A 12269-nucleotide genomic window follows, 5' to 3' on the forward strand; every position below is an offset into this window, starting at 1 on the left:
ACTGTAACATTTTGAAAGCATGTAATATGGATGTGGTCAGGTATCACTCCCTATGCTATGATCCCTTACCAATAAGGGTTGAGGTGTTGGATAACCCATTATGGTATGTTCGATGTGCCTTTCCGGAATGCCACACCCGTGGTAGGATGTGATTGTTATCGGAGGGAATTATCCGGTATAGCCGATGTGTTACCAGTGCCATGACTGCTAGGATGGGGTTATCAGGGGTTTGCTGGGTGACCCATGGACGCTTACGGGGGCCGAAAGGCTTTTATTCATGGCTAGGGTTTTAATCCTTGCGTAGTCGATGGTGGTTCCAAGATGAAGGATACAACCTAATGTGTCATAGTAGCATTTTACCAGACTTAGTTGCATTGTTGGTGAATAATAAATAAACGAACTACATCACGGGCATCATGGACTATGTGTTTAATTTTTAATATCATGCATCATGAATTATTATTACTATTATCTTGCTTGGATGTGCTTGACCCCACCCCTCACTGAGCGAGTTGGAAAGTTCACCCCATGTATACACACTTTTTAGATGATGATGCAGATATGGTTGTGCCTGTGGCTAGTGACTATTTTTCCTCTGGACTTGAGTATGGAGTGAGCGACTGGTGAATGCCAGACGCGAAGGAGCATGGCCAGGACTGTGCATGTGACTTTTGTGCATATGCAGTGCCATGAGGTTTTCGGCATATTTTTGATTATGTTGATACAGGTCTGTGAATATTATGTTTGAAAATTGATATATGTAAGTCTTGAAGGATTTTAAACAGAATAACTTGGTTATTGATATTATGTTTATCATTAGATAATTTTCCCTTTATTTCTAATGATTCTACCATTATACACTGATTCTGCTGCTTATGGTTGGTTTGTGATGTGAGATTGTGAAATGTTAAGGAACTACTATCAAAGATCCTGGTAGATTTGTAAGACAGGTACGTATCTTACTCACACCATTGATATTCCTAATGATAAGTTGGGTCTACTGGAAGTGGGGTGTGACACTTCTTCCTCTGTGGATCTAGGCTTTAAGATTTTTTCGTACAGATAGAATCCGCAAATTGAAAATAAAAGATAGAGAGGTTGTAGAGGTTTGGCTTGGATTTTAGACAAGTTTTCCCCATAAGTTTCTCTCCTTGAATTTTTCTCAAAGATGAAACTTCGCAGAGAATTGGTAAGGATAAAGTTAATTGGAGGTCCACTATTTATAGGGGTAGAAAGGACAAAGAGGGCTTATACAAAATTGAGAGGCAATTTGCCTTCATGGATTTTAGAAGCCTCTTTAATACATGGATGCTTAAATTAATTTGGTATGGTCCATTGATGACGGTAGGGTGAACCCCCTTTGGCTGGTTTATAACACCCTGAAAATTGAAGCAACTGATCTTGAGGGTGTGGCCCAGCTCATAGCAGGAAGTGGATTGCCTTACTATGGATCTATAATATATAGAAGCAAGGAAGAGAATTGGGCTGACCACTGGCCCAAGGAAAGAGTGCAAATGGTCAGAAGAGAGGTGGAACCAATCTTACTTTGGCTAAACCTACAAGCCCAAGAAGTAGGACAACTATTGGATCACAGAAGATAGATCAGCAGGTCCTACAGTGGCAAACTGGCCAGCCGATTTGAGTGACAGAATGCAAAAAATTGGGTTTTTTGTTTGTCGGCCCCACCCCTTTGCAGTGTAATTCTCCCACTCCTATCATGTATAGGGGCATGGTTAAGGGTTCTAATGCATTATTGATCATAATGGGCAAAGGAGCCTATATTTAGTTATTTAATTTTAAATAATAATATTAATGGGTTAGTTCTTAGGGTCCTTTGCCAAATAGATCATAAGGTCTGTTTTGGCTAAATAAATAGGCTAAAGGCTACCACTATTCATCTCTGGCTGCTGAACTTGGTGGGAACCAGAGAAGAAAAGAAGGGAAGAAAGAAGGAGAAGAGGAAGGAAGGAGGAAGAAGGAGAGGGAGTTGTTGCTGCCATATGTTGCTGCCCCTTCCTACTTGCTGCCCAAAGGAAGGGAAGGCTTTTAGTGGATGTACTACAGTAGGGAAGAGGCTAGAGAGCTGCACAATTGCACCAGAACCTCCCTACCATGCTTGCGAGTCACAGACACCAAGAAGAGTTAATATGCTCTAACCCACCCTAGTGAACTTGTCCAGGTAGATTTTGTCTAAGAATAGGGTTGTTTTTGATTTCAAAAGGTAGTGGGATCGAATTTGACTGTGGGGACTCAATTTAGCCTCCTACAGCATAAGCCCTAATTTCTTGACTTCAATTGGGACCCAATTAGTTGTAGGGTTGCCCCAGAGACCCTAGGTCAGGGCTTTTGCCAATTGGGTGAATAAGAATGAAATTGAAGTGGAATTGGCCTCCACATAACCCCAATTCTTCCCAGAAGTGAGTAGAAATTATATCTGATACACCCAGAAAGGAAAATGGGTAAGTTGGGACCCAACTAGCCCTATGCTCTGTATGGGAAATCCAAAATTGACCTAAGAAGAAACTTCATAAATTATATTTCATATAATTGGATGTGCAAGATAGGAAATAAAGTAGGTTAGACCCTTGCCTACCCAATGGAGTTGGAATCCTAGCTGGTTCAAAAAACCTCATTAGGACCAATTCACTTGCATTAGGGCTTTGTGAAATGAAGGGTAGTTGATCAATCTGGACCCTTGCTCATGTCCAGCATTATTAGGAAACCTTGTGTTCTAGAATTGGAAGCCCAGGATTGGAGGAAGTTCACCCGATAGAATTCTGTTGTTAAAAGACCTATTCTGTCAAGCAAACCAGCCTGCCAGTTTGGCCCTGATAGTACTAGTGTCTTGGGCAGAATGTGGAGTAAAATGCCCCAATAGTGTGGAAAAGACTCCAATTTCCCCGAAAATGTGAGTATGTATAGAAAGCAAGATTTGTGACCTAAGCCAAGGAAGAAAATACCCGAGGTAGAGGGCTGAGATGTGGAATGCTGGTGTGGGCCCCAACTGTGTTGGAAACATCACTCAATTACATTTAAAGGCTGTGGAAGTTATAAACCATTCTAATTTGGTACTTGGTGATCTAATTGTTGTAGGCTGGTTCCAACAGACCAAAAATGGAATTGTGTGCTATGTGGTTGGTTAAGTGATCTATATAGGTGTTGGAAACTAAGTTGGTAGTTTAATTGGTCAACTGGGGAAAATATTGACTTGAGATCAGTGCTTTATGTACTAGGGAATTTAGTTGGTCATACATAGAAAGTAAAAGTTAATAATGGTTAATAAAAATGAAATTGATTTTGAGTATGAATTGTTAACTTAGGAACCTGAAATACTTGGCAAGGATACGCGTGGATGGAAACTCAGGGAGGGAACATCTGATTCGGGTATCACGTGAGTGGGTGATTATTATATTTTATGGAGTGTTTCTATACTTTTATATTATTGTATACTCGTGAAATGTGCTGAAAACCATGTTTTGGATTTATGTTATATAAAACTATATTGAACTTATGGCATGATTTTACCGAGATTGAAGTGATCGAGGTTTTGTGGATGAGTAGTATTATAGTTGTGTGGTGATGGTTGTAACATCGATGGTCTGAGGCACAGTGTGGCCGAGGTGTCGATTTTTGTACCATGGGCTCAAAGGTTAGTTTTACAGTTGTGGCCACAAATGTGTGATTAGATGTCATAGTTGCTATGGATGCATGTAAATGCATATGGTTAGGATCACATCCCAATGCTATAACCCCTTACCAATAGGGTGTAAGATATTAGCTATCCCACTTTGTGGTAGGTCATGAAGAACTACTTTGCCCAGATATGATGTTCTGTATCTTGAGAGGGCACGACATGGTACGACGTACTATATGTATGGCTATCGGATAGCATGGATGACCAATGACTGTGTGAGATTCCATAACCATGGCTATCGAGGGTTACTATTTAGGGGTTAGCTAAGGACCAAAGTTCTTTCTGGGACTGGTTGACTCCTGCTTGCAACTATTTTGTATCTATGAGGCCTGATGTACTGAGAAGGGGATACCACCTACGTTGCTTATAACACTTATCATTTATGGAGACTTAGTAACTGGAATGGATATATTAAAGTTAAATGGATGATTGTTGTCGTGAACGAATCAAAATAAACCCTAACTAAACTATGAGATAGTGGTAAGATAGGGCTTGAACCCACATGAAATTAGAAGGCTAAATCTACTAAGATTAAGGTGAATGCTATTTTAAAAATCAAATTTGTAAAATTCAAAATTCAAATTAAAACTAAGTAAGCCAATTAACAAGAACAAGAATTAAAGAGAAGAAGCTATTCTTAAGTCTCAAATATGTTTTGGTATTATTACTAACCTTTGTTTCATACTTCAGTTTAATGAAACTACAAGTTCCAATGCAACCACAAAAATATAATCTCTAGCTACCTTAAGCATAACCTATCATGTCAAACAGTATCATCTATCGTTTTCACTTAACACACTTCCAATGCAATCACAAAAATATAATCTCTCGCTACCCTAAGCATAACCTATCATGTCAAGCACTATCGTCTATCGTTTTCGGTTAACACGCTTAGTTTGATTAGTTAAAGGACATCATTAGTGTATGACAAAAATCAACATAAAATATCATTGCTTGAATAGAATAACTGAATCACAGGACAAATATTGTAAAATAATTTAACCATTAAAAACCATCCACAATGGGAAGAGGCCTTTAACATCAAACAATAAGTATGAATTTCAATCAGAAATTAAATAATAATAAGTCAAAACTTCATCTAAACCTAAGGATAGAGAGGGGACTTAGCCGCTCATGGTAATAATGAATGAAACATAGTAATGATGATGGTGGTGATGGAACCTCGATGTAATGGCAATGACCTCTGTGCAATGCTATCTAGGAAAATCTGTCCACAAGAGGGTGCAATCCAAAAGAAAGGGAGAACTATAAAAAGAAAGAAAGAAAAATCAGCAAGCTCTTTTCTCTATGAAGGGTGTGTCAGGGGTTTATATGAAAAAGGCAACCCTATGCCTGGAGATCGAGTGTGAAAGGAATGGAATCAGATTATGAGAGAAAAAGAGGGAGAGATAAGGGTGCGTGCAATGGGAGAGTAAGGAGAGAGATGCGGGTGAGGGATAGCCGTGAGTGAAAGGGAGAGATTTAGGTGAGAAGAGAGAGAATAGGAGAGAGAAAGATGCATGGGCATGGGAGAAAAAAATAGGGAAAAGAGAGAGGGAATGTGTGGGAGATTGGGTTGGCGTAGGAGAGAACCATGAGATAAAGTAGGAGAAATAGGGGAGAGAACATGATAGAGATGTAGTTGAAGAGAGGAATTTTAGGACAAAAAGAAATCCTAATCCAATTTGGACAAGGAGAGAGAAAATAGGAGAGGGAGGAAGAGAGGGGCATGTGAAATAGGGAGAGGAGAACCTTTGGGTTTTCTCTCTCTCCTTAATTTCCCCTTTTTTTATTTTTTATTCTCTTCTTCTCTTGAAAATTCCATCTCTACCCTTAATCCTTTGCGCTTGCTTCTAGACTGAATCACCTCCATGCATTTAGCATCAAACCCATGCACATCTCTTGAAAACCCTGCAAGCATAAAATATCACATTATGTAGCCAAATTAATCATGAACATCAAATTAAAATTAACAATTAAATAGTAATTTTATGAATAACTACAACCCAATCAATGGATTATTTGGATTATGCATATGAAGCATTTTGGTATGGTTTGGTGAGTATATGATTACATCATGATTTTCGTGTGTGTGTTTGCCTGCTCATCCCTCACTGGGCTTGTGAAACTCACCCCTCATTGATATATGTTTTTATATGGAGGAACCGGAGCTGAGATGGACAGGTGTTCAATACGGGTTGTGAGGCTGTGTCCGCGGGACACAATGAAGCTGGAAGAGATTTTTCCTTTGGCTGATTTATTTATTTATTATTAACATCGGGTTGTAAGATTTATTCAGTTGATATTATAACCTGTGAAAATTTTATTGTGGACCTGTATTATTTGTATCACTGTAGTTCAGATCACCATGTATATGCTCTATATGGATCATATATGTGTACTTTGATTATGATAGGTGTTTTTGAGGATTTGTGTGGGTTGTACACTATAGGGGTGCAATAGGGCCGGGCTAGACTGGGCTTCTTAAAACCCTAGCCCAACCCTAAGTCTCCGTAATTGGGTCCAAACCCGCCTGACCCTGACTCAAGGCCGTAAAACTTTAATCTAGGCCCAACCTTTCATGGTTCAACCTTACCCTTACCCACCCTGATTGACCTTGATTTTTCAGTTAGAGGAGATAAAAAACACAAAGTCACAAATTACTTGTCATGAGGAGAACATCATGAAGCAAACATTCAAACAATACAAATAACTCCAACTATTATGGTAAACATATAGGATATCATCCTACGAAAGCGAATAATCCAAAAAAAAAAATCAATTATTTGTCATGATAAACAAAGAGGTCATCCTAATAAGGCAAACAATCCGAAGATCTCAAAACCCTTGTCATGTTAAACAAAGAGGAGAACATTCTAAGAAAACAAAAAATCCAAAGTCAACATCAGTGGCAAAAACCAGGGCCATTGGCCAAAAGTCAGGGTAAAAAAAATCAGGGCCAGGTTCAGGGCGGGTTGGGCAGGACAAAGACATCAACCCTTACCCGCCCTGACCCTGACCCTAACCCTGACTCAGGGTCAGAATTTTCAGGGTCGGGTCGGCCCTCAGGGCCAAAATTTTCGGGCTAGTACTTGGTCGGGATTAGGGCAGGCCAAGGGTGGGTTTGGGTCATCAGGGCCAAACTTGCACCCCTAGTACACTGTGTCCATGATCTAGGTAAGATAGGCTGACTAGGTTGAGAATTCAGTGCTGCATACCTTGGCCAATTTGAGGCAGGGAGTGACATGGTTTGCTTTGACTCTGGTGGTTTGACCTAGTTTGTTTATTGGTTTGACTTTGTTCAATGGGTTTGATTTGGTTCAAACTTCAAGAATGCATTGGGACATATCTGGACGTCTTATTTTCGCTATGAGATATCGATGAATCTCTAATTTCGAACACTATTCAATGATAACAGGAATTGGGCACATGTTAGGGTTGATTGTGATATTATGGCAAAAGATATGAAGGACCTCTTGCGGTCACCTTCTCTAAATCATTACATAGTATTGGGTTGGATACTCGACTTTTTTTACGTTCAACCATGCTCCATGCTTTCAGGCACAATGGGTTAGGATGGGGTAGCTGGGATTGGTTGGGTTTATACCAAAATTTTGATTCCTCTGCAAAAGAGAGTGTATTAGCCTCGCATTTGTCTGTAAATCGTTATTGTTAGAAGTGGGATAGAATTAGGTATCTATAGAATGCCCCTCTTTGACCGAGCCTGTGCAACAGGCGAAGGACAAAGAAATGAATAACCAAATATTGTCACTCTAAGAGTGTATTTTGGCATCTTGCTTAGGATTGGCAGAGGTGTAATACAAAAGGTGAGCGATAAAACCAAGGTGGTAAAATAGATGAAAATAAGAAATTAATATGAAAGTATATCCAATTGAAGAAGTTAGCACTTTTTGGCGCACCTACGAAAATCTACAAAAACGACATCTTTTGGATTGTTTCAACACTTTTAAGCAGGAATTGAAGGATTTTAGCTGAAATCAGGACTCCTCAACCCATCACGGCATATTTCGAAGAATTTGACACTTTTTGGTGCAACTACGAAAATCGACAAAAACATCTTCCCGACATGCCTAAACACTTTTCAGTAGAAATTGAAGGATTTTAGCTGAAGTCGGACTTTCCAACCCATCTCGGCATATTTCTAAGAATTGGACACTTTCTTATGCAATTGCGAAAATTTAAAAAAATGGCAGCCTCCCGACTTGTCAATAATGTTAAGTAGAAATTGAAGGATTTAATCTAAATCAGGATTTTCCAACCCATCTAGGCATATTTTGAAGAATTTGGCACTTTTTGGCACAAATGCGAAAATCTGCGAGAACGACATCTTCCCAACTTGTCTAAGCACTTTTGAGCAACAATTGAAGAATTTTATGAATTTTAAATTGATTCATTTACATTTTTTGTGTCCATTATTGGAATTTTGATTTGATTCTGATTTTTTTTTTCTTTATTATTATATTTTGTTATTTTACTTTAGTCAAATGTAGAAGAATTTTTCTTTTTTCCTTAAAGCCGTGTAAGGAGAATCCTTTCCCTTTCCTTAAATCCATGTAGGGATAATCGTTCCCCTTTCAACCTTTGCCTCTAAATAGGATTAAAGGGTGGTCATTCTCACATCCTCAAGTTCTGATGCAAAGCTCTGACTCTTCTTAAAAAATATATGGTAATGATGCCTATGCTAACTTGTCACGCATTGGTATTTATTTACATCATTGGAACATTATATAATTTGAAGCACAGACTATGAGTTACACTTGTGGGCGACTAAATTTTTCCCAAATTTATGATAAACATGTTTGTTTGTTATCGTGTGAACTATATACAATTTGATTATTTAAAGAACCCATGGTGGTTATCCTAACTCCCAACCTTTTTTTTTTCAGGAGAAAGGTGAGGAGGCTTTAAAGATGGATATGTTCCTATTAACACATACGAAAAAGAGTGGACAATAATCAACTGATAATGCTTCACGCGCGGGTATGGTATATTCATATTTGTTATGCCAAGTCATTCTTTCTTGATTAATGTTGCCAACTTATTTTGCAATGATTCGTAGAAACTGATGAACAATAAGTTATTGGAGCAGCCAACAGAATCACAAAGAGATACATAACAAAATTTTCACCGATGTAATGGGCCCCGATACCCATGGCCGAGTGCGCCTCCGTGAAGTTGGGTAAGCCCAATTGACATTGATTCGACAAAAACTAATGTCGCAGTCAACCAGAAGAACAAAGAGTTGCAGAAGCAATTGGAGAAGTTGGAGGATAAAATGGAATTAGTAACAACCACACTAAATGGAAAGCTGGAAGAAGAAAAGAACAATAATCTGGATGTGATTGATAGTATGCAATCACAAACTGAAAAACTTACACAACTCTTCATGAATAGAAGTTCGGAAGATTCGATTAATTTAGCTAAAAGATGATATATTTTCAATTTTGATGTTAGACACGGTAGTTTTTTTGACAATGATATTCATAAGATCTTGATTACCTTTTGTTTTAAAATCCAGAAAGTAACTAATGAAGAATTCAGGTCCTCTATTTTTCTATGAGTCTTAAACAGGACATTACTAGTAACAAAATACTCCTTTTTTGTTTCACCAGCGAAATTCCACTTATTCCATGCTTTCAATTCTTATAGGCATATACATTAGCAAGTATCATTAAAACATTCAGGTTGTAGGCGAAACCATTTTATGAAATGAATATAATTAATGAATACGGGTGTTTGTACCATATGTTTGATTGTGTGCTGTTAAATCTTTTTAATAGGAACAAATTGTCAAATCGCATAAAAAACGCATTTGCTTATTTATGGATACAAAGACATTGGGATAAAGAATCTACATTAAGAAATTGTATCCTTGCAATTCATAAATTATACAAAAATAGTACATCATGTTTCATTTTTTCAACATATCAAGGATGCTTCTTTAATTTTTGTGCAGCCTTTGGTCTCCTCAATTCATCCTGCTATAGGAATATTACATTCCCACGATTTTATAATATTAGTAGGAGATGAGGACATTATAAAGAGATGGCAAAAATACTTTTATAACCTAATGAATGTAGATAGTAACGGTAAGGTTGCAATAAGGTGGTCGTGGGTTTGAATCATAAAAACTGACTCTCAGTAAAGCAAGGGTAAGGCTACGTACATCTGCCCCTCCCTAAACTCTGTAGTTGTGGGAGCCACGTGCACTGGGTACGCCCTTCATTAATTTGAGATAGTTTGAGTGAGAGTGCCATGAAGTTACATTACTTATCGAGACATCGCACACCATTGATATACATGAAAGGTTAAAGTGGCTAAAGTTAAAGAAGCCTCGAGAAAGATGAAAGTAGGCAAAATACTTAGCCCTAATGATCTCTCAATAAAAATGTGGAAGAGTTAGGACCATGTGGTTATCTTGGTTAGCCAATCTTTTTAACAAAATTATGAGCATAAAAAAAAAAAAAAAAAAAAAAAAAAAAAAAAAAAAAAAAGAATCAGATGAGTGGAGAAGCATTGTAGTTCCTGTCTACAAAAATAAAGGTGATACTTAGAGCTGCAATAACTATGTAAGCATAAAACTAATGAGTTATATAATGAAATTGTGGGAAAAAATTATTGAAGTCCACCTGAGAAATGAAACTCCTATGTCGAAGAACTAATTTTCTTTTATGCCATAGGTAGATCCACAATAGAAACTATTTACTTTACTCAAAAGGCTCATGGAAATATTTAAAGTTTGCAAGACGGATCTCCATATGATCTTTATTGACCTAGAAAAAGCCTATGGTAGAGTCTATAGAGAATTAATTTGGTGTGTATTAAAGAAGAAAAGGGTGTCAAGTAACTATATGGATATAATTAAAGATATGTATGAGAGTGTGGTGTCTAGTGAGAACCATGGGAGGTCAAGGCAGTGAATTCCCAATTACAATTGAGCTACATCAAAGATTAACCTTAAGCTCTTATTTGTTGTAATTATCATAGATGATTTAACCAAGAACATTTAAGACGGGGTTCTGTGGTGCATGCTCTTTGTTGATGATATTGTTTCAATAGATGATATAAAAACAATAATTAATACTAAGGTGGAGTCATGGAGATTAACATTGGAATCAAGAGGTTTTAGGATGAATAGAACAAAGACGAAATATATGATGTGTACTTTAGTCATACTAATGGATAATGTAATAATAAGAAAATACACCCTATTTGAATCCAATAAAAATAGTTTAAAAATCAAATTTCAAATGATAAAAATCAACCCCCTAGTCTAAGAAAAAAAAATTGGATTTTTTATTGCAGGGGCGATTTTTAACTTTCAAATGTTGGAGTTTTTCTTAATTCTAAAATTTCATAAATCTTATCATAGTAAAACATTGATAAAAACCAAAATTTCGTTAAAAAAATCTTTTGTTTTGAGGTCCATAAAATTATTTTCACTCAAGAGATTTTAACAGCATTCACATTTTAAAATAAGTTTGACGGAAAGTTAATTTTATCATTACAGCTCAGATTTAAGTAATCTTAGACTTGTTGAGAAAATGGTTTTGGTGCTCTACTTAATATAAAAAGTCTCATGTAAAAATAAAATCATTTGGCTAGTCAAACTTATTAGAGAACAAGAACATTTCTCTAAATATATTTTTTTATGACTTAATGTTGATTTTAATGACTTGATGTGGTGGTTTAATATTGATTTTTTATGACTTGATGTGTCTTAATGTTGATTTTTAATGTTACAAGGTATATGTAGCATATTAAATATTGTTAGAAAATATAGAAAAAATAACACTTGGGCAACTTGATCAGCTAGGCAACGCCTTTTTGCCTAAACGCTTAGGCACCCCTCCACCACCTTAGGTCATCTTGTCGCCTTGGTAACTATAGTAATACTTGCGTAGTTTAGGTCTTGTCTAATGTATGACCTCGAATAGAGCTGATTGGAAGATAATGATCAATGTAGCCAACCCCATTTAGATGAGATTTTTTTTCCAAGGTTGTTGTTGCTTGTGTTCCTTTCTTTTTTATTTTTATTATTATTTTTGTCTTTGCATGGATCCATGTAGTTGACCCCGTTCAGTTGGGAAAAGATTGAGTTGTTATTTACTATGTGTAGAATTTCTTGCACCCTTTTTTATTCAGTTTTTTCTATTGGTGAATATTTGTCTTTGGTTTGTTTAGGCAGTTTTCTATTGCTTACATAGTTTCCTTACATAATTTTATCTTCGACCTGTGGATATTGATTTAATTTACTCAGTATATATATATATATATATATCATACTACTATTAAAATGTACGTACTCCCCATATTTGGTATACTTTTTCAAAAAGACAAAAAATCCTATTGACATCTACCAAAAAAAAACTCAACTAAACAAAATACCCCTCCAAATGGAAGGGGAAAAAATAATTTAAAAAAAAAAATGGGTAGCAGAAAAGGGGAGTAATTATTAAGTATTAAAAAGGGTTGCATTAGATGTGCATTCATGGCATGCGTGAGAGTAGATAAAAGGTAAATTAGTTGGTGTTATAACCTATAGAGTACTAGT

Source organism: Macadamia integrifolia, unplaced genomic scaffold, assembly GCF_013358625.1.
Source record: "Macadamia integrifolia cultivar HAES 741 unplaced genomic scaffold, SCU_Mint_v3 scaffold1473, whole genome shotgun sequence".
NCBI lineage: Eukaryota > Viridiplantae > Streptophyta > Magnoliopsida > Proteales > Proteaceae > Macadamia > Macadamia integrifolia.